This window comes from Scatophagus argus, chromosome 17 (genome assembly GCF_020382885.2).
Source record: "Scatophagus argus isolate fScaArg1 chromosome 17, fScaArg1.pri, whole genome shotgun sequence".
Classification (NCBI taxonomy): domain Eukaryota; kingdom Metazoa; phylum Chordata; class Actinopteri; family Scatophagidae; genus Scatophagus; species Scatophagus argus.
Window position 1 is genome coordinate 8,689,999 of NC_058509.1, and position 22,279 is coordinate 8,712,277.

Genomic DNA, 22,279 nt, shown 5'->3' on the forward strand with positions numbered 1-22,279 from the left:
AGTGGACTGTGAGCTGATTCCAGATTCATTTTGGGATGTAAAGCTCTCAATTCACACCAGAATTGCCCATTTTAGCTAGATAGATAGATAGATAGCAAAAGGAAGGCAGAGAGGTATAGGTTGAGATTCACTGAATCAGTCATTTCTAACAAAATGAGCTGCTGTAATCTGTGCAGGATCTCTGAGGCTAACCAACCCCAGAGCCTGCTGAAAGCATAATTACAGCTCGACATCGCCTCAGTATGTCGTCTGTGTATCATCAGCTTCACAGTGAGGTCCACTGCAGAGGGATTTCATGTGTAATCCTTTCATTTCCTCTTTACCACTGTAGTCACTGCAACATCTTCACATGTCCTTCACATGTTGATTTTCTTTGTTCTCTCCTCGTCTTAACTTTTTCCTTCAAATTCATACACACATCACTGGCAGGACAGGAAAGAACCTGTGTTACCAAGTCACTGAGATGAGTATGATTTACATTACCGTACAAAGACGTTTTTCCCCCAGTGGTGAAATGTAACTGAGTGAATATCCTCAAGTACTTTTTGACAAACCAAACTGTTTTAAGAGCCATATTGGCCATATTAGACGTTGGCTAGAAAGAAAACGTGTCAGTAGTGTAGTACCTTCGCTGTTGCTTTTGGAATCTCATCCTATCCTTTAAGAAATCATCCATCCATCCATTTTCTATACCGCTTATCCGTCAGGGTCGCGGGGGAGCTGGAGCCTATCCCAGCTGACTACGGGCGAGAGGCGGGGTACACCCTGGACTGGTCACCAGTCAATCGCAGGGCCAACACACAAAGACAGACAACCACACACTCCCACACTAGGGGCAATTTAGAGTAGCCAGTTAACCTAATGTGCATGTTTTTGGTATTGTGGGAGGAAGCCGGAGTACCCGGAGAAAACCCACGCAGGCACAGGGAGAACATGCAGACTCCACACAGAAGGGCCCAGACCGGGATTCGAACCTGGAACCCTCTTGCTATGAGGTGACAGTGCTAACCACTGCACCACCGTGCCGCTTTAAGAAATCACTGTAGAGTTATTTATTTATTTTTATTTTATTTATAAAGTGTCCTCCATTTTTTTTGTTTAGTATCAGGATGGTATACATGATACTATTGTTCATACAAGCGTGCACAAAAATGGGTGTTCATACATACACATATGCAGCATGCAAACACACAGTGTTTTGCTGCAGAGCTCACCACGCACACACACACAGAAGCACACACAGCTTTTCCTTGCCCCGTCCTTCACATTAGGGCTCAGGAGTACCTTAATAATAATTCTTTTATTAACATCTCCTCACAATAACACTGATAATGCTATGCGCGTGTGTGTTTGTGTCTTGCAAAAGACTATTTCTGTGGAAACGTCTGATAAGCTTTTGCTCACCACTCCCCACACTGTATAACCTTCCTCCATTTTTCTAATATAAAACATTTTAATTCTCGCCAGAGCACATGAGAGGACATCAGGGCAAGGAGTCAGAGCAGCTGACAATACAAAGCTTTTCCATTCTGTTTCTGGTAGATTTGTTTTTAATCTGTCTTTTCTTGTTGGTGTCTTTATCCTTGTTGCACTCTGACTCTTTTCCTCTAAGATTTATTCAGATTTTTAGACTGTACAATTTCCTCCTTTGATTCTGCATTGTATATTAAACTTTAATAGGTTTCTTGATGTGTATGTGAGAGTGTTTATCTGCGTTGTGTGTTTGTGTGCAGTTTAAACATTAATAACACTGCTTTCCCTTCAACTCTCAACAGAAACACAATTAAACAGGAAGGAGAATAACAACCAATATGGGCTCCACATTTTGTAGCCTGTCCTGTAAGTGTTTGGTAAAGACTATTTTTCTTTATTATTTTTAATTTATTGTTCATTTGCTATTATTTGTATTTGGGTATGTGATGCTTAGAAAATCTGTTTTCCTCAGACAATTTGAAGCACCTCCGTGTCAAACTGATAGGCTTCGTATTGTACCTACTGCGAGTACGCTCACAACTCTGATATCTGCTCGTGTAGCATCACTGCGTCTGTTCCTTCCTGCTTTATTATCTCCCACAGTTTCTGCCTATCCAATCATCAGTCTGCTCATAGGACAATGTCTCCACAACAATTGGAATTTGATCAAATTTGAGAGACTGATGTGTGTCACCGCTGCATCCTGGCAGCCTCAAAATTGAAGTGATTAGGCAGAACAGTGATATAAACACAAGTCAAAAGAGGATGCATCGCCCGTTCCTGACAAATGTTTACTGTTGCTTTCTGTTGGTTCTGTGACTGCCCATTGTACTCGCCATACTGCACATTTTTCACAAAAAGAACAAGTTCAATTTTGGAACTCAAAGTTGGAGTCGAAAAAGCCCATTTATTTAAATAAATATACATATTTTTTACTTTTTTAACTTTTTTCTGCCTTTTTCACATTTTAAGCATTTGATGAAATTAGCTTACGTACACGAAGCGCAAAGTAAAATGTTGTATCACCAAAATTATAAGCAACCAGCTTTTAAACTATGCAAAGGCAGCAATTAATCACAGCTTAGGCAGTAGAAATACAGGCAAATGAGTTATAAAAACATTCAGGTGCCCCTGAAACATCTCATATATCATTAAAAAGGCAAAAAGTACAGTAAGACTAAAGAACAGCATGGTGAAATAAAGAAATGATATAACATCTTCTGAGGCAATCACAAATTATACATGAAAAGTTAATATAAGCATTTTTATACAGCACATATTAATTTTTGAGGAACTGGTTCCACTTTAATGGAACCTGGTTTCACTTGAGTGGAAAAAAAAAGTGTGACACAGTAGTTAATTTAGTATTTGTCCTCAATGAAATGTGTCTTAGGTCTGTGTACCACATAGCTCATATGAATTTTACCTGTCAATTACCACCACAACCAAAGAGGGAAAATGAGAAACTGCAGACAAAGCTCCTCTTTCACTTCTTTGTGACCTCATGAATATGGTAAACAAACCTTTCCTCGAAGAACACCAGTGGAGAATGTGTTTATTCCACTGCACTGCGAGAGCCATACAAAATACTGTAATGACAGACTTATTGGGTGATTTAATCTTCTATTCATGCTTATCAGACTTCCAACTGCACTGACAGAAAAAATTGCTGATTTAAAAATCATAGTCATTAGCGACTTCACTTTTTCTTTTCACGACTTATTAATTTTTTCGATGATGATTCTAATAGTTCATATACATCTTAACTTGGCTTTAGGCGGCTGACATTTCACATCAACAACAAGTAATACTCCTAGTGGTTTAAATATATTCATGCTCAGTAAGTGAGGAATATGAGAGTTGGAAATACAAAGGTCCTCAAGGATAATGGGGATCTACTTATTGATAACAAAAGATTCATTGCTATTAATATAATCCCTCCTGGGGTAACATAGCTTGGAGAAACCTGCATAGGGATGGTGCTTATGAATAAGGGTGTGAAGGGGTCAGCCAGCTCCAGGCCATGGTCCAGCACTACACACCGGGGAAGAGGCTTGAGTAAAATCTTATTTAAGTAGACTCTTATTTAAAATCCCCTTGCAATCAGTCGTCCGAAAGAGTTTCCCTGTTGCACCTACTTTCTGCTGCGCTTCCACATCTTTGCTATTTGTTCTTAACTGTGGTATCAAAACCAATCAAACAGGTGTATTAATGTCCACTGCATAACACAGCAGCCAGCATCTTAACATTAGGTATTATTTGATGCAGATTAATTGCATTACATTATCTCAGATCAGCTTTTCCAACCTCTTTGCCCAATGACCTCAAAAAATTAAGTCAGTCTAGCCCCTTAGTCCCCTAAAGCATGTCAGTAGGTTGTGACCGGTTCCACCAGTGAGTCATTTTTCTTTTTCACAATGTTTTAATTAATTATGAGGGGCCTGAAGAGGTAAAATAGTAGTGGAGTAAAAAAGATTAGAAAAAATCTGTACAGCAAAAATGCTATAAGGATTTCGTACAATAAACGTTAATCATTGTAACTTCTTGATTTCCATTATGTTTATTTTTTATTTCTATTTGTGCAAAGCTGTGACCACACCACCTGTATGTGTAGCACGTTTAAACTTAAAAAGGCTCAAGCTGCAGTATGGTGGTGCCACAGTCTCGAAAAAAACTGGACAGGTGTACTGTCCAAGGGAATCAAGTAAATCAACTTGTCTACATGGTTTTCAGATAGAACCTGAGTAACATCCATTCATCCGTCCATCTATCAATCCATCCATTTGTCCATCCGTCCCTCTATCCATTTTCTTTTACTTATTCTGGACCAGATCGAGGTGGCCGCAGACTAATCAAGGTAGTCTTAGATATCCCCTCTCCCCTGCAATGTTCTTCTTTGGGACTCCCAAGCCAAATAGGATAAATAATCCCTCCAGCATCTACTTGTTCTACCCCAAGGTTTACTACTGGTTGGATGTGCCCAGAAAACCTCCGATGTCTCCTGGATGTCTGGGCTCCTCATTCTCTCTCTAAGGATGAGCTTACCCACTCGATAATTGTGACCTTAACATGGAGGAGAGGTTTGCGAGTCGTTGTGACCCTGGAAGCGATGGTATTGGTAGCAATAGCCCCTGGTTATGGGTTATGCGAGGCAAACTGGACTTAGATGAGATGAATCAGGCAAGAAGGAGGCACGCAACCTTTCTCATGACAGGGAAACTGGAGCTTCCTAATGAAACCAGACCTGAGAAGGAAGCTCACTGGCTGATGCTTGACCTGTGGGTCTTGGCCAGCAAGGCAAAGCTTGAAAGAAGTACATGCTACCCTGCTACCCTGTGTGCCCACCATCTGCAGGGAGAGGCACGGGGTGAGGCACATTGCAAAGGCATGCTGACCCTTACCCAGCAGCAAAAATAACTAAAATGAGTTAGTATTCTGGAAAATGTCATAACCAGTAACACAGGAGTAAACTTACAGCCTTGATTTTAAAATATGTGTTATATTACAACAATCAGTATAAAAAACAGTGTTATATTGCTATTTATTAGGATGAACCATCCACGGTCCCAGATTAAATCTGTAGATATCTCTGTTGGAGGAGATATCAACTTCAGTTGCTTCCAGTGGTTGTAAAATCATTGTTACTTCCCTTCAATAACTCCCTCAGTCTTTCTCTTGGTCTTTTAACAAAGCACAAAATGCTGTTAAATCTCCATCAAAGCCGCCAGTGGCTACTTTCCAACTTTCCTGTATTTTTCTACTGAAGCATTACTGACCTGACCTTTGAGCCTGCTTGTAATCTTGGCAATCCAAGTTCAAGCTTATTCTTGTATTCTGCTAATTGAATACGTTTAGCAATACCTCAATTACTAGAGTTATCAGCTTCAGGCAATATTTCGATTACAATGTTTACATGGGTCAAAGTAGCACAATTTCTCCGACAGCTCAGTTAACATGGATCCATTTAATAATTGGTGTACTGTTCATCATTCTCAGTGCACTGCAAGATGTGATTACTTAAATACAACGCGGGGGTCAATGTAGACTGACCTTTCTCTGTTTGATAAAGCTGGAGAGCTTTCACCTCTTTAGATGATTGACTTCAGGAAATATACATATTTTACCATTTTCTTTCTATGATTATGACCTTACCCTGATTATATGCCTAAAAATGAGGTGAGAATCAGAGCTCCTTAATGAGATAATTTTAACAAATGTGCGCATGTAAATGATCCCAGAGTGAGTAAGCAACTGTCTAATGTAGTGTAAATGGAAGAGGAAAGGGGAGATGAAGAAGAAATAGGGCAAACGAGTAAAGAAGGCAAGTTTTGACAAAGAGAGACAGAAAGGGAGATGAGGTAATAGTGGTTCCCACCTCTCCTCTCCTTTCCTTTTCTATCCACCCTCCACTTCATCCATTCATTATTCAGTATACCTTCAGGTTAAACTCTCAGTGTCTTCTTGACATCTCCCCCTTCTCCTCTATACTATATCCCCCACTCCTCTTTCCCCTCTCTCTGTCTTTCTTTATTCCATCTCTGTGTCACCCTTTTATATTCTCCAGAAATGACCTGAGGTATGAAAGACCCAGCTGTGAAATGTCAAAATTTTATTGATGGTTTTTTTTATGTTATTTTTTTTTTTAGGGTTTTAATTATAGGCATATGCACATATATTTTTGAAGGGCAGAAGTTCCAGATAGTAAAGAAAAGTTTTTTGTCACCTGCCCCTCTCTCTTTTTATCTACTTCTTTTCCTCTCTAGACGGATACATGCCGGGCTTGATGGCAATTTTTCACAGCAGCACAAGCACAGAAAGAGGGGAACTTACAAAATGAAAGTGTCAGGTTTTATTCAAAAGCAGCAATTTTGCATTTCATCCGTAAATTTCTATTAAAGCATCAGTTTGTGTGTGTGTGTGTGTGTGTGTGTGAGTGACACGCACACACACACGCACAGTGTGACTGATAACATCTCGTTCTTTCTTACAGCAGCCTCTGTGTTGTTTTTCTTCTTTGGTTAAAAATCATGACCTCTGTGAATTTTTTTTAAAAGAGATTTGTGTTTTTTATAAAATAGAGTTGCCTGCCAGTACTGAAATGCAGTTACAGCACTTGAAAAATATCACATGTCACTTTGACCCCTATTTTTTCTCATTTTTGTATGTCCCAGTCTCAGTAAATACTATCTGAAGTCAGTACAACTCTTTTCTGAAGAAAAGCTCTGTGTTTACATTTGCAATGTATCTGATTATCACCTGTTCTCTGAGGTCTTCCAGAGCTCACTGACACTGCTGAAAACTGGTATGTGATCACTAGCAATATGATTATCTACAACATCTATAGATACATTTACTGAATATCCATACTGGTTACGGGACTGGGAACTTTTGCTGCCACCTGCATACCTGCTGAGTTGTGCACAGGTTATACTTGCATGTATTATGCACATACAGTACACAGTAGCCTACAGTATGTACCACCTTAACCCTCTCTGTATTTCATTCTTTTTTTTAAATTTGCTTCACCATCTTTTTTCAACACAGTGACAGAATGTGCACTCTGGCTACTGGACAAAAGAACAGAACAAAAAATATCTCTTCGAATAAAAAGGCAGACCAGCTACAGCATCTCCTGCTACAGCACGCTATAGCTACATTAAATGGTATTAATCAGCCACCCAAAAATTAATTTGCTATATTAATGGTGTAGTGGCCAAACAAACGTGCATAAGGATGCAGATGTTTGCATCTTTGCATGTGTTGATTTGGACATAATTAGCTTACTAACATGTGTATGCAGGTTCCACTAAAGTCACTGCAGGTACAGGAACCCAGTGGTGGCAATACCACTAAAAATACTGTGGTAGAAGTACAAATCCTGTATTAAAAAATTCCTTAAGTAGGCCTACAAAAGTATCAGCATTAAAATATGCTGAAAGTACCAAAGTGCCCATGATGCAGAATGACCCATTTCTACATCGTTTCTTTTGCATAAATAATCTTACTCTGCAAAGTTTAGATAGTAAGTGAAGCTGTTAAAATAAAAAACATACTTGGATATTAAATTTAGTTGAGTTGAAGAATTAAAGTAACAGAACAGAAATACTCATACTGAGCACAGGTACAAGCACCTGAGTAAAAATACCTGGTCGTATTACAGCACTAGTCAGAACAGTCAGAACCTTTAATTTGAAACTTCTCTTTAAATTTACTTCTCTTTATTATTATTGTTGTTACTATTATTTACTTCTTTCGTGTTTATTTACAAACAGCAATAATAATCAGTTTTAACAGGTGAAAACGGCGTCGTTGTTACGTCAGCGGCATGACGAGCTCTGACGCAGCTCGGCGGTCAGCAGCGTCACGTCCTATGACTGACAAGTCGTTAGCTTAATTAGCCGAATTAGCTAAGGCTTTTGGGCATGCGAAAAAATGGCGTGTGTCACTTTTGTGCGGTATTAAAACAATGCGCGGACTATGTTGTAGGGAAAAAAAGACTTGTTCTTTGGCGATAATTTTTCGCATGGAAAATTCAAAATAACTTTTTTGCAATGAAGGACGATAAGGGATATTTTCCGGCTGAACTGGGTTTACCTCTAATACAGGACATGGCAACAGGTGAGTTTTGTTTATTTGATAATTAATATGTGGTACTACCGCACGTATTTTCCGGTTAAAACTCGCCTTTTGGGCATGTATACCTTGGATGAAAAAGCATTCAAGGTGCCGTTAATATAGTTGGTTTCTGAGGTTTTGGGGCAGGTGATGTCTCAGGTGTATTCACGCACTGTCAGTTATGAGCCAACACGGTTTCAGGTTGTGCTGCTTTCTGCTGTTTTGTGGCTTTGTCTCTGACATCAAGTAATGTGTATTTATTTATTTTAAAAAAGCCAACAAAGATGTTACTCCAAGGAATTTTGATTTTGATTCGTTTTTAACTCTAATTTGTTCATCTCACCATCACCATGAGGCATGGGATGTATTTAGCCTAATGTTAAAAAAGTAAATAATAATAAAAAATAAATCAGAAATGGTCGGAAAGCCATATGCACACAGTTTGTTAAGGTTTTACATTACTTACATTGTGAAATGATATTCAGGGCATTGATGAGTTCAGTATGAAAATCATTTCACTTAATACTGACGTTTTCCAGTCACTTCATGACAAGAGAGCACGTACCATTTGTGTTTTGTGAAAAGGCTGAGCATTTATGAGTCTGAAAAGAGAATTAACTGAGACGGACGAGAGAGGGGATCTTTATCAACTTGACCAGAGGAAGCTTGAATGATTAGGTTGTAAGGGAATGAACACTATGTGATTGAAAAGTTATACACCTAAGTAAGTGGGGGAAAAAGTCGAGTGTCTAAAACATGCTAAGAGTGTTGGAGAGGTACTGTAAGGTGAGGTAAGATGGCAGTTATGGAGTGAAGGAGTGAATGAACAATTAAAATGGAATACTTCAGTAATTCGAGGAAAAAAAGAAAAGACGATTCGGCACGACGAATGAAAGTCTAAAAATGAGGAGGTGAGATGAGAGAGTCGGAGAAAGACAAAGGAGGAACATAAATTATGAAGCAAATGCATGACAGAAAGTGAGGGACATGAATGGCAAAGAACAGAAAGCGGCCACCAAGTGATATTAATTGACTGTAGAGTCTCTCCAGCACTAAAGGTATTTCAGACAAGTGAGGGAGATACAGCAGAGAGCTGATGAGTGAAGTGAACAGAATGGCTGAATGAGACTGAGGGAGATGGTGGATGGGGCAGGAAGAGGGAGGCAGGCCAAGAGAGATGGGGAAACAAATGCATCAGAGGGCGTTAAACAGTGAATAAATGAAGCAGCAAGAGAAAGCAGGGAATGATAATGATCCTAGAGGAGTTAAGGGGGAGAGCATTAGGAGGGAGCAAGGTGGAGATAGGGTGAGTGACAAATGAGGGGAGAGAGCGGGAGAAAAAGGAAACGGAGGGAAATGAATGGTGAGGACAAGATGACAACACAGATAAAAGGCTGGAGGTCTTTCTTTTCCTGTCTCTCTTCTTCTCTCATTTTCTAATACTTTATCACTCACTGTCATCCCATTGTTCAAGGGCTTCTTTTCCCCTGCCTCACCTGTCTTGATCACCTGCTCTTTATTTCTTCATCCCTCCCCTCCATTTCTTTTTCTGTCCTTCTGCTTTCTTTTTCCTCTTTGTTTTTAGACCTTAGTTTCCTGATAGTTTAGCCAGTAATATATTCTGTCTGTGAAAGATATTGCCATACATGCCATGTATATTGTTAAGTTGCAAAATTGTTGCATCCTTCAGTATAATTTAAAAGCCTAAAAATGCGTCACGAGTACACTGATCTGTGGTATTGAATTCAGTTTGAAATACTTTGTCTCTCAAGTACACACTTCATTTAGACACATAAAAAACCTAAAAAAAAACAGCTCTGATGTGTTAGAAATAGTTCAAATACACGAGAATTAATGGCAGTAACTGATTCTTCCCTTGCAAACAATATCCAACACCAGAAATTATGTCAAATAATCAACGATTAGAATGTGCTTATCACACAAGCACACCAATTGAAGTTAAGAGATTATGACAATTATGTAAAAATAATTATAAAATGTTCCCTAACTGACTGGAGCTCCTCAGCAGCTAAGCTATGAATTATCTTGTATCACATTTCTGTTTCCAAAGATTTTTTATTTTTTTTTTTAATGTGTGTCATGTTTCATTTCCTCTCTTTCCACCAAAAATGGGTCACAAGACACCTAAACCATCCATCACTGTGCTAGACAACAACGCAATCAGCTACTACTGCGGTTTCTAAACGGAGAACGGAGCGGAGTTTCAATTTAGCAGTTAACTCCTTCATAAATTACAAAACAAAACAATACCTGTGCAGTTGCATTAATCACAGTTTTAGAGTCAAGCGAACGTGAACATATCTACTCAGATCTGTAGCTCTTTTCTAGCAGCGTACACAAAAGTGAAAGATGATGTCCAGACGCTCTCCAAGTACAACAAAGCAGATGGCAGTTTTAAGTATTTTCTCACAAGTTGCAAATCAATACGAGCTGTTTAATGTTTTAGAGAACTCATTGGAAAATCTTTTTAAAGGTATGCTTGCAATCTGTTTGAGCTTCTCTCTGTCTGCTGTGTGATTTGTAGCAAGAAATGCAAGAAAGTAGGCCAGAATGAATTGGATTGCTGTTAAATGATGAGGAGGATTGGCCTTAACATGACTTAATGCACTGAGGGCAGGTTGAATTGTGGAGTGAGAGAACTAAACCAATGACACATTTTTGTAACTAGATTTTGTAACCCATTTTATAACTAAATCTAGCACTAACTGCCCTCTGTTTTAGTGCTTTTTCTTGGTCGAGGATCTTTTATGTCTTTGGCAAGAGATATCGTGCATATTTTTATTTTCATTAATTATTTTCTTTATTTTATTTTTATTATCTCTTTCAAATGAACCACTTCTACCTCAGTGTTTGTATTATAAAACTAAAAATACTCGCACACAAATTAGATTTATTATAAAATCGATTATCATACTAAATTAAAAATCAGAGCAATTAGAAGAGATTACATTTTGGATATAAGAGCTAATCTCAGGAGGACAAGATGGATTTTTTTGATTAAAATTATGGAAGCAGTTTTTTTGTGGGAGCAGAAGATTTGCGGGATGAGCATTAGGTAAACAATGTTCATCCAGTCTACTGAGTTTGAAAAGGTCTCACTGCAGTTACTGTTAACATCTGGTCTTACAATCTGTTGCAAAGGATGGTTAAAATTGTGAGCTGCTTAAACCCACTGCTATTCCAGCTCTCGCAGCTTTGCATTCAGACTCCTCGGTCTCCAAATCAACCATAATTTCTCATTAAAAATGAATGAGATTGAGTTTGCAGTTTTCAATGTACCATCCAAGTCTGATATGTATACTGTATGTGTACGTGTGGGTATCATTTAACACATTATGATGCCAGTCCTTTGCCAAATGGCAATGGAAGAGATGACGTAAGAAGAGTAAGTGAAGAGAAGAGATCAGAGGAAGGAGAAGAGGAGAGGATGGGAGGGGGATAGAGAGCAGTTCGGAGAAGGTTAAGCATAAAGACGGGACAGCAGCTGAATGGAGAGGAGGGGGGAACATGAGGACGAACAAGAGAACGTACCCATGCTGAGACAATTAGTCCCACCTGCAGCTAACTCAAACTGTGAAAACCTGTGTATTTGTGTGTGTGTGTGTATTGGCAGTGGGAGTGTTGAATATCATTGAAACAATTTGAGACAGATAAACAGACAACCGGTGAAAGACAGAGGGTGAGAAGAAGAAGATGGAAAGAAACAGCGATAGTGATTCCAGAGAATGAAGAAGACTGCAGGTGGAGGGATTGGTAGACAGCTGCGTTTAAGTTACTTTCTCCTCACCTTGGCTCTCTATTCAACCTCTGCCATGCTTTGATGACCTTTCTTCTTCACTAGGCTCCGTGCTGCAGGCATGATGGTCGTTTCCTGCCTCTTCTTAACACACTGAGCTGCAGTTCCGTTGAAAACCGTTTGACTGTCATTGTTATTTGCAGCATATTCTTTAATTTTCTCTCTGTAGCCACAACTCAAATAGCCCAGGATGCTGTGTGGGCTCTCCCACCATCTTTCCCACAGCACATAGCCTCTCTCTCTCTCACACACACACACGCATGTGCACTTGCTTTGCGGTTGTCACTATGTCGCTGCTTGTGGTGTCCCGTGTCTCCACAGGGGTGTTATCAGATTTACGGTTGCTTAATTACCTTAAATTCTCACAAACCCTCACTGCCCGTTTGTTGTCTCTTGTGTAAAGCGGACTGCGACACTTCTCAGCCAAAAGGCATTGAAATAAATATGATTACTCAAGATATCACCTTACCTTCAGTGTGTGTGTATCTCAGAGAGACAGTTTAGTCCCAATGTTTAGCGTTTTAAATTACTACTCGCACAGCAGAATAGTGCCGCAAAATGTTAAGACTTTTCCATCGATGCATACACTGTCCAAGTGGCTGAAAATGGCAGCGAACACACACACATGCTCTGAATACACAACAACGCCCACGTTTGCCGAAACCTCGTGCAGTTGTCTGATTGGGCAAGTGAAAAATAAATGTGATGTCCTGACTTGCGCCCCAAAGCTAACCGTTGTGCCATCAGTTTTTCTATTTTTAAAACAGTTATTGCTGTTTGTTGTCCTCTAATGAGCTCCACTCAGACAGGTGGTCTTGAAGCAACAAAGCTTACGTTTATGTAACCACAGTAACAAAGAATCTGTTTCCAGGGTGTGGCTGGGAAGCAGAAGAGATATTTATGTTTCTCCAAACAAACTGTAACCTGCTTTTATTCCTCTTCTTCTTTCATACTCCTCCTCATGCACTCACTTGGTCAACCATACACCGCCCACACGTACACATTCAGTACAACCCGACTTATCTGCAGGACACCTGCGTCCAATGTCTCATAATGTATTATTCAGTTATTACTTTTCATGCATTAATTAGGATTTTATTGTCATAAATTATAAGTTGAACATTTTTTTGTGTGTTTTATCACCTACAGTACAAGTCAAGTACTGTGCAGGTCTAGTAAATCTACTTACTGATGTTAATGAGTCACCATTTTTGAAATGTTAAATATTATGTAAATTATGTATATTATGTAAATGTTATCAAACTTTATAGACAAAGCTACCATACTGTGTACCGTTCCTAGTAAGAAATGCATTAACACAAGCAATGAAAGAGTTGCTGTAAGAGTTGATGGACCACCCAGCGGGTCTTGGCTCTGGCCCATGTGACTGAGTATTTGGCAGAAGAGAGAGTCCAGACTTTTAGCACTTATAGCTGTGCTTCTTGAGCCCAAAGTGCACAGATGTATCGCTTACCCACACAAAAAACAAATGTCTTTGGTCCCAGAACAGATTAAATTATCTGTGTTGTGTAGACACTGCAGACAGAGGATCAATAATCAGTGAAGCAACCCGTGCTACTATTTACAGTGGAACTGGACAAGAAACAAAAAACACATTTTTTATCCGTTTCTACCTAAATGATAGTGATGAGAAAAGAACCACCACATTGCAGAGTTAACTTTCTTTGCCAATTAAAATATAACCCCTGACAGGGTGACAGGCAGCAGATAGAGTGATTTCTAAAGACAGGTTGGCAGATGAGAACAAGCTGAGATGGGGCACAGTCTTAAATCAGCTTTTATGGAGATAGTCCGCTCTTAGGAAAAGGCTTTTCTAGTAGCAGTAGTGAAGAACAAGTAGCTTCACCCAAAGCATGCTGTTTCAAGCAGGTATTGGCCGGGTGAGAAAGGTCATGGGAATTTCTGCCCCACTTTTCTTACACTGTGCAGGTCTTTGATGGAGAGAGGCAAAGTGCTGCTGACCCTGTCAGCGGGACAGATGACACTGCAGATATTTCTGAGGGTTAGTAGAAGACAGGAGCAGACCAGACAGTGATGGACATTGTGCTGTTGCTTGTAAAAACAGATCTGTACACTTGGATGTATATTAGTCGTACAGTAACATATGTCATGTTTTCATCTCTATCCAAAAAAAAAAACCCCAAAACAATTCAGTTATGCTTTTTTATTTTGGTGGATCGTGGGTAGAATTTTTGGACTATTTGAAGATAATTATCCTTGTTAACTTTAACAAGTGTGCCGCGTCGGTGCCTATTATTTTGTCATAATGTGGCACTTTATTGATCAGCGCATGGTCCCTCTGCCCCTTACCGCCATTTAGGTTGAGGCACAAGGCTGAAAAACAGTTCTCCCTGTTTGAGTGATGTCTCTGTAATAACTGATCCACCCTGCTGCCTGTAAGATCCAGGAGGGGATGAGTAGGTAAGCGTCTGTGAAAGTGTGAGACCTGAATCTCTATTGTTTTCTCCGCATTACGCTCCAATTTGTTTGCCTGCACTGGACGCTGACAGCCGGCTGACCCGTCTGTCATCGATGCCAGTGTGGTGTCATCAGCAATTTTGGGCACTTTGACAGAGGGGGCGCTGGAGGGGTAATCAATGTGTGTGAGGAGCACAGAGCATGAGGAGCTGTGCAGATATCCCTTTGGATGCACCTGTGCCCATAATCAGGACACAAACACACACACACACACAAACATGCAATGATTTTTTTTTTTCCCCCAGGAAGTGGTATTACCAGACAACTCATCATTTGGAAAGTACTTAGTTACCATGGCAATGCACACTGTAGCTTGGCCGAGGAGCTCAATGGGAAATGAATGATCACAGAGTGTGTGCAGGTGTGTGTGTGTGTGTTTGTGTTTTTGCAGGAGATATCAATACGGAGCAGCACATTTGTCACAACAAGGCTGTGTGTGATATGATTGAGCTGTTGTCCATTGTTTGTGTGACACAAAGGAAATGTAATGTAGACATTAAGAGGAAGGGGATGGACAAAAATAAAGGGTCGTGTGTCAGGTGTGAGCAGATTGTCCACTTCATACTGTGGGAGTGAGAATTGAATTTTTCTGTTGTTTATGAGGGTAGATGCTACCTTCCTCCAACATACAACATCTCAAGAGAAACCAGATGAGGCCAGATGAAACAGTGACAGAAGGAAACAACGTTTGCAAAATAGACTCTTATTTTGTGGCGCTATAATTAGTTTGTTTGGTACAATAACATTACCACAATGTGTTAATGAGCATCTCTCAGGGGCTCAGGCTCATTTAAACACATTACAGTCATTAGAGGTTCAATTGGGCATAAGCTGTCCAGGAAAGGCAGTGTTCCCATTAAGAAGCACATGTCACATTTCTCAGCAGGGATTCAGTTGAAGAGTTCAAAGTGTTTAACCAAGATGTGCGATAAGACCATGTGAAGAAGACATGCAATCGCACTTTGAGACATTCTGGGGCTTTTGGGCAACCACAAAATTTGCAAAAAAGGCAAAAATATATATAAAAAAAGAGTTACACTGGAATCTCAAGGTTAGCTGACAGAGGAGAGATTTCGCAGAAACTTGCCTCGGGAGGCATGGTTACCAGTATTAAAAAGGAGCTTTTTTTTCATTTAAGTGTTGTATCTCGCTTTGCGTAAAGTTAAGATTAAATTTTTCCGTCTGGTATTTCTGCCACCATCCAGTCCATTAGGCGTGGATGGAATTTTGTACATGTGGGTTATGGCACTGGAAACATTTCAGTTTAAAAATTCAGTTCCACCACTTATTGTACTTCTGAAGAAATAGTCTGGTGGCTTTATCACTAGATTGCACCAGACGGAAGGTTTTTACAAAATTTTGGTGGACCAATCCTTAATGCTTGTGCTGCATATAATCCACTGTCAGAGAGCAGTTGATAATTCAAGAGCACTGTGGTGATGGTCTCTGGAGTTAGAATTCAGAAAGCAAGACAGTTGGCAGTGTTTCAGTTACCGGTGGACCAGCACACTGCTGTGTCAGCTGATGTTAACTGACTGACTGGGTTTGCATTAAGTCAGAAAGCTTTAAGCTTTTATTTCAGGCTGTTTTATCTGAGTGGTGATGCAGGGTTTGGAATTGGGATATTTCTTTGTCGTTTTGACTGGTACAGTGGTGTCTATGAGCATTGTGAGGCGCTGTAGGATTTTGGTTTGTGGTGTTAAATATTACTGTGTTTTCAATTAAGTTTTAATGTATCATTTAGTTTATACTATCAGAGCCGCTCATTCTTGCATCTAATTTTGCTCAGACGCCACTCACAGATGTAAAATATGACACTGTTGAATGAATTCTTGATTGATAGAGGTTTGATATTTGTAAAGCCGAGGAAAAATTAATCTTGGCAATCATCACAATGGAAAGCCTCCTGGCTGAGCAGGAACTTGTGATTGGCAGAAACAGTACTGCATGTATTCAGTGGACTGCATAACCAAGAAGTAAACCTGTGAATTATGTGAGGGTCAGAGCTTGATGCTGATTGGATCACATCGGTCCCCTATTCCGTATACTGTTATAAGCCCTCTGCAGAAGATTAATGCACCTTTTAAAGATTTTTTTGATTAATAAGATAACCTTTTCTTCTTCATCAGTTCCTTATTTTCTTGACCCATGACCTCTGAGATCACAGGCAAAATTACCTTTCACAATGAAATGCTACCAGTCATCTTTATTTCTTGTTGCAAAGCTGCATTGTTTTGATTAGGGCTAATGTCCATTTAATAGAAAGGTCATTTACTGCTCTCTTCAGGGGTCAAAATAATTATGAAGTGCCAAGGTATTAATTATGATCTTCATGTATAAAATAGATATAAATTAAACATTTACAGCTCTCGGTTATGTTTAGTGGGCAGATTGTTTATAGCTGAGACACACACACACACACACCACCCAACAGCAGTCCCAGATGCATGCAAGAACACTAACTTAGACACACAGTCAATCACTGACACCTATTCATAACCTTTAAATATGAGCAAATAAGCCTCTCACACAGGGAGATGCGCACACTCTGCGGCTTCCTTAAATCAATGACTATGGATCTCAGCACAGACACACACAGTCATGCACACATAAACACCAAAGTGACACACAAGTTCAGTAGGACTGACCCATATGTGGTTGATCTGGGAAACATATTTGTAACCTTTTAAATGTGAGGTAACATACAATACACACAAGAGATAAACTATACACACACACAAGCACACACACAGCCTGAGTGACCCTGCCATTTTCTGTGATTGTGTGATTGATGAGTGTATTGATGTTCCATATGGTTCATCTCAGGGGTTATGACCCAGTGTATTGATCCCAGGATGTGTGTGAGTCTGTGTGAATGCATGTTTTGTATGCGTTTAGCGTTACCATGAACCGTATATGCTAGCCGTGTGTGTGTGTGTGTGTGTGAGTGAGTGTGACCTTCTGTCACTGATTACAGGAAGGACGTGATTGGAATAATCACTGTGATGTCAGTGGGCTGGTTGCTCGGACATTCAGTATGCGCAGATCTCATATAAGATGTTTGATCTTTTGGCAAGTGGATGACATACCAAATATACCCTCCTTAACAATGTTCTTAGGGCTCCATTGGACATTTTTTTTTTTTTGGTTTATTCTTTTTTGTAAAAATTCAGCAACCTGATCTTCATCCAACTGAAATGAAGCAGAACTGTTGAATTAATTCAAACTTATTCCTAATTTGTAGAATGTTGGGGCATTGGGAGGACAGTCGTACACGAGAAGTGAAAAAGCACTTTAAAGAGAAGTTGAAATACAAGAGAAAAGAGAAAGTAATCCCGGCAGTGGGCTGTCTGATGTCACCGTACCAGATGTTTTGTGGACTCTGGTGGTTCAGCATTTTTAAGGACCTCACAGTCTCCTGCCAAGTGTAGCTTACTCTGAGTTTACACTAGATATAGCACATCAGTGACACTTGATTATTTTGTATCGGACTCTCAGTCCAGTACATATCGATATCAGATTTCTGTTCACTGACCAGATGTCAGTTGGTATTTTGTAGCAGCAGCAGATGTAAAGAGGTGTGGTTCTGAACGAACAGCCCTTAGTTTCTGCATTACAGACAAAAGTGCTTGAATTAAGATGCACAGCTAGCTGTTTTTGTGTTTTTACTGCTTGCTATTGAGTCAACAGGCCATGGGGAATGAAATGGCTAGATGAAAGGATAAAAGCCTGATAACCGCCGCACCACAAGTTGCACTTCACATCCATGTCTGTCCATTTTAACCAGAGGAGTGCCGAGGACTGAGAGAGCTTTGATGCTGGATGCAGCGACTCTCACCTGAAAGTCAATATGAGCAAAACTCATAAACTTACGGTGGACAACTGTTGTATGTCTATTAGTGTGGAAGTTCATTGAGAGAAAACAGCAGTTTTCTTCCTTGCATGTGGCCCTCCTGAGAAATTATGTTCACAAGTAAAGCATGTACAGACAGAAGGGTCTTGATATTAGCAGGTACTGTCAATAGATACATAAATAGATACTACAGCAGCAAAACATTGTAATGTTCTATTGTAAGTGGTTCCATCAGTGTGTAATGTAATGTAATTAACTATTGTTGTTCAAAATATGCAAAAATAACTTTGTCATAATGCAAAACAGTTATCATTTTTACAGAAGATACTTTGTGCTTGACCATCCATGCAGACAGCAGTTAGGGTGTTTCCAACCGATATGCGTTTATGCACTGGATTTGAAACAGTATGACAGCCAAACAAGTGCAAATAAAAGTTTATTTTTTACCCTTTTTTCTCCATTTTGTTGTTCTTGCTGGGACATTTGGACCCTGCATGGCACTGAAAACTGTTCAAATACACACATGCTCTCACAGACACACAGTGCTGCAGCTGGAGATCGCTGGCTATGTACACTGTAACGTTGCCTAAAGCCAGTCTCTGCCTTTGTCCCCCCACTCCCTGCCACTTTTGTTTCTTTCTGCTGAGTTTGCAAATCTGCATGCAGACGCACATTTGGAGGGATCCATACTCCACACACACACATGCACACACACACACAAACAAAACCTGGAGTTCGTAATCCCCAGAAAATTAAAAAAAAAAAAAAAACAACCAAAAAACTCTAGTCGCATCACATAAATGGACCCATCAGTCTGCTCTTATCATTCTAAGAGCTGTTTTGTCAGCCTGAGGTCTATTTCATCTTCATCCTCACACATCCTCACAGAGCTTTCTTTTGAGCAGAACGCTAGTCGGCTAATAGTCAGACCAATCATCAGAAACTGCCATCGCTAGCACCATGCTGGTAGCATCACCAGACAATAGCAAACAGATGTCCAGCTGCAAAGCATTTGATCTGATGGGACAGTCTATTTGTGTTAAACCCATAAATCAGTTTAGTACACAAGCTGTCCTTGTTTCACACAGTGTGCATGTTTCTGGACCACGTTGTCTGCCTTTCTCTCTCTTTATCACAGGCTATATGGGAAAATGTGCATAAACCATTTGTTTAAACAAGTATATAGTCAGATAATGATGCCCTCCTCAGATTCTCTCACTCTTACCTGGCTTGGCTTCTTGGTTGTATAAAATGCCCAGTGCAAGCGACTGTAAATTTTGTAATGTGTGTTTCCTAGACGCAGGATGAGCTGCATTTGGAAGAAATGCTAAATGGAAAACACAAATATGAAGGAATCCCTTTGGGAAGGTGGGGACAAGAATCCAAGCTAGGACTAGCAGGCATCGATGATGATTCCCAACCAGACCACATCTAAACGTCTTTTTACTTTTTATGTTTCTGTCAGCATGTCATAACGTCAGACATGTCAACTGTTACACATGTTGCTGCCTCAACTGTCAGCAGGCTGGAAAAAGGGAACTGATAAAAGAAAACTGATAGCTTTGGAATGTAAATAGCCTGGAGACCAGTAGACTGGAAGCATCACTCACAAACCATTAAAAAAAATAAAATAAATACTTTTGGTGTGTGTCAGTTGAGCAGTGACTCAGCTCTTGTTTTAGGTGCATGTTGATTTGGGTGTGCCAACATGAATAGGATATGAAAAGGATATGATGAAATTAAAGAGGCAAGAGGATTTGACAGGTTTTGAGCTGTAAACAACATTATCTTAGTGTGATGAAACGCAACAATTCTGCATTTTGTGTTGGCATTTCTTGGCGAATTTACAAAAACTGGTATTTTTTTGGGGTTGAAAATGGCCCATCTTGCCATCTATTGTTTTACATCATCCTGAACCATTAGCGAGCTCAGCTACAACACAGGCACCATACAGAAACTTTTACAAATGTCTGTCAAAGCTCCGGTGGTTTCCAGGAGACTCTGACAGCAGCTGCTCGTAGCTGGTTTTCTCTGACTATCAGCTCTATACTGTAGGGCTGTCCCTGCTGTACTGAGTAGTGGTTAGTGTGTCACACTGTCAATGTCATACTGATCTCTCTACCTCTCACTTCATGCACTTCTGTCCACACGGCTGTGCTCCCTACAGTTTTTGTCCTGTGCAGTCCTCTGCTAGCAGAATTTGAGTATGCAGTTTGTATTTTATTTTATAGTACAGGGAGTTGTGTCTGTCCTCATACTCCACCCATGCTGTGGCTTGTGGTATTTATTGATTTGAGAATTTTGATACTGCTGTTGGTTGAAATATTCGATGTTGACAAATCACTGACACACAGGGTTACATGATATCTGATATCCAAATGCATTTTCATTAAATTAATTTTACTTCTAATGTATCACAAATGACAAGTTCATTTCCATTACTCTGGCCAAGTATTGTGATTTTGTTATTCATAAATTTCTTTGCGGCTGTAGTCTGCAGCTATTGTAATTTATCTCTATGTGCGCATGTGTGCACATGAATGCATGCATATGCATTTGTAATCTTGTCTCTCTGCATAAAATTCATTGCATGACCTCAGAGTTCCTCATTATGCGTCTACCTCTGGTTGTTACATAATTAATGCTTCACACACACAGTGGCAGTAGTCTGTTGACCACATCAAAGCTATTTTAGCACTGTGAGAGAAATGTGCTTTAAGGATGGCAGCGTTGATCTGTCGTATGCCCAGCTGTTGCTCGAGTCTTGTTTGTATTCTTAACTCATACTGACTCACCTAATACCACCCTTAAAGCTGGAAGCAGGTCTTGCTTCTCTTTGTTTTTGAGACTTTCTTAGTTTGGTGACATGTATTGGATTGTCACTAAGGGTTGTAGGGATTTCATGTGCTCTATGGTTGAACGTGTTAACAATCAATAATCCACTAATCGTTAATAATTAATCAAATATAGAGTGTGATATAGTGAAGTGAAATATAGAGTTAAGTAGTTCAATCAAACCCCTGACTGTCCACCACGTTTATGGACATCGTGTCCCCTTTCACTTAAAAGCCAAGTCTCTGAGTTACAGTCTCTTGTATCAGACACTAACATTGTGCTGGGGCTGTATTATATACACCATATAAAATGGTGTCACAATATTTATTGATATATTTATTGATTGGGTGTTGTCCTGTTTGACATTGTAATACTCCCATTCTGGACACGCTGTCCATTTCTTTCCTTCTTTTTTTTCTTTTTGTTGCATCAGTAGTTTTTCTGAACTGCAGAGGTGACCTGTGTTGTCGGGTACATAAGACACACATCGTTAGTTGATAACTTTTTTTTTTAGTCGGTTAGGTTGTCAACAGCAGTTAATCGATTCATTATTAGAATCTCTGATTGTAACATCACCATGTTTACATGAGCGTACAGTCTGATCAGGGAGGAGTGAGGATATTGGTGAGAAATGGTCTACAGGACTACAGGACATAACACAGATATGCTGATCCATGTGAACTCTTTCCTGATGGCCCTTACTGACACACTGATCTGAAATGTCCCTTTAAAATCCAATGAAACTTGTTGTTCTTAACAAGCATTGTGTAGTCCCATAATGTGTCTTCCTGTAATGATGGTGGTGAGACAAGACATATCCAGCTTTACTGATTACTAGTATTTTTTTCTTTGCTATCACGTTGATGGTAACATCTCACAGAAACTCGCGTGTTTCTGTGATGTTAACACCCATCGGTACAGGGCATAAATAGGTGTTGTCAAGTGTGACATCCCACACTGGTCTAATTGTCAGGTGTGAAAACATTTACAATTGGGGCAGAAAAGTTGTTAAGTGATTCACAAGTTTTCTTTGCCCTTTGGCATCAAATGTTGTGTCAGCCTGCGATGGTTCTGTGATTGGCTGATGACCCATCCAAGATGTCACCGTGCACTCCACTCAGCGCATATTGAAAAATCTGCTTAATCCTTCCAACTGCAATGTGCTGTTGCAGTAGGAGAATACAAGA

General features: G+C 39.8%; 1 long non-coding RNA gene across 1 annotated transcript in view; it reads left to right on the forward strand.

The window, feature by feature from the left end:
* The first annotated feature begins 7,839 nt into the window (after positions 1-7,839).
* The window catches only part of LOC124075154, a 33,908-nt gene continuing 19,468 nt past the window's right edge, over positions 7,840-22,279 (forward strand). Inside the window, exon 1 of the long non-coding RNA XR_006845964.1 lies at positions 7,840-8,091. This is a non-coding gene — a long non-coding RNA (uncharacterized LOC124075154). The remainder of the gene's footprint in view (positions 8,092-22,279) is intronic.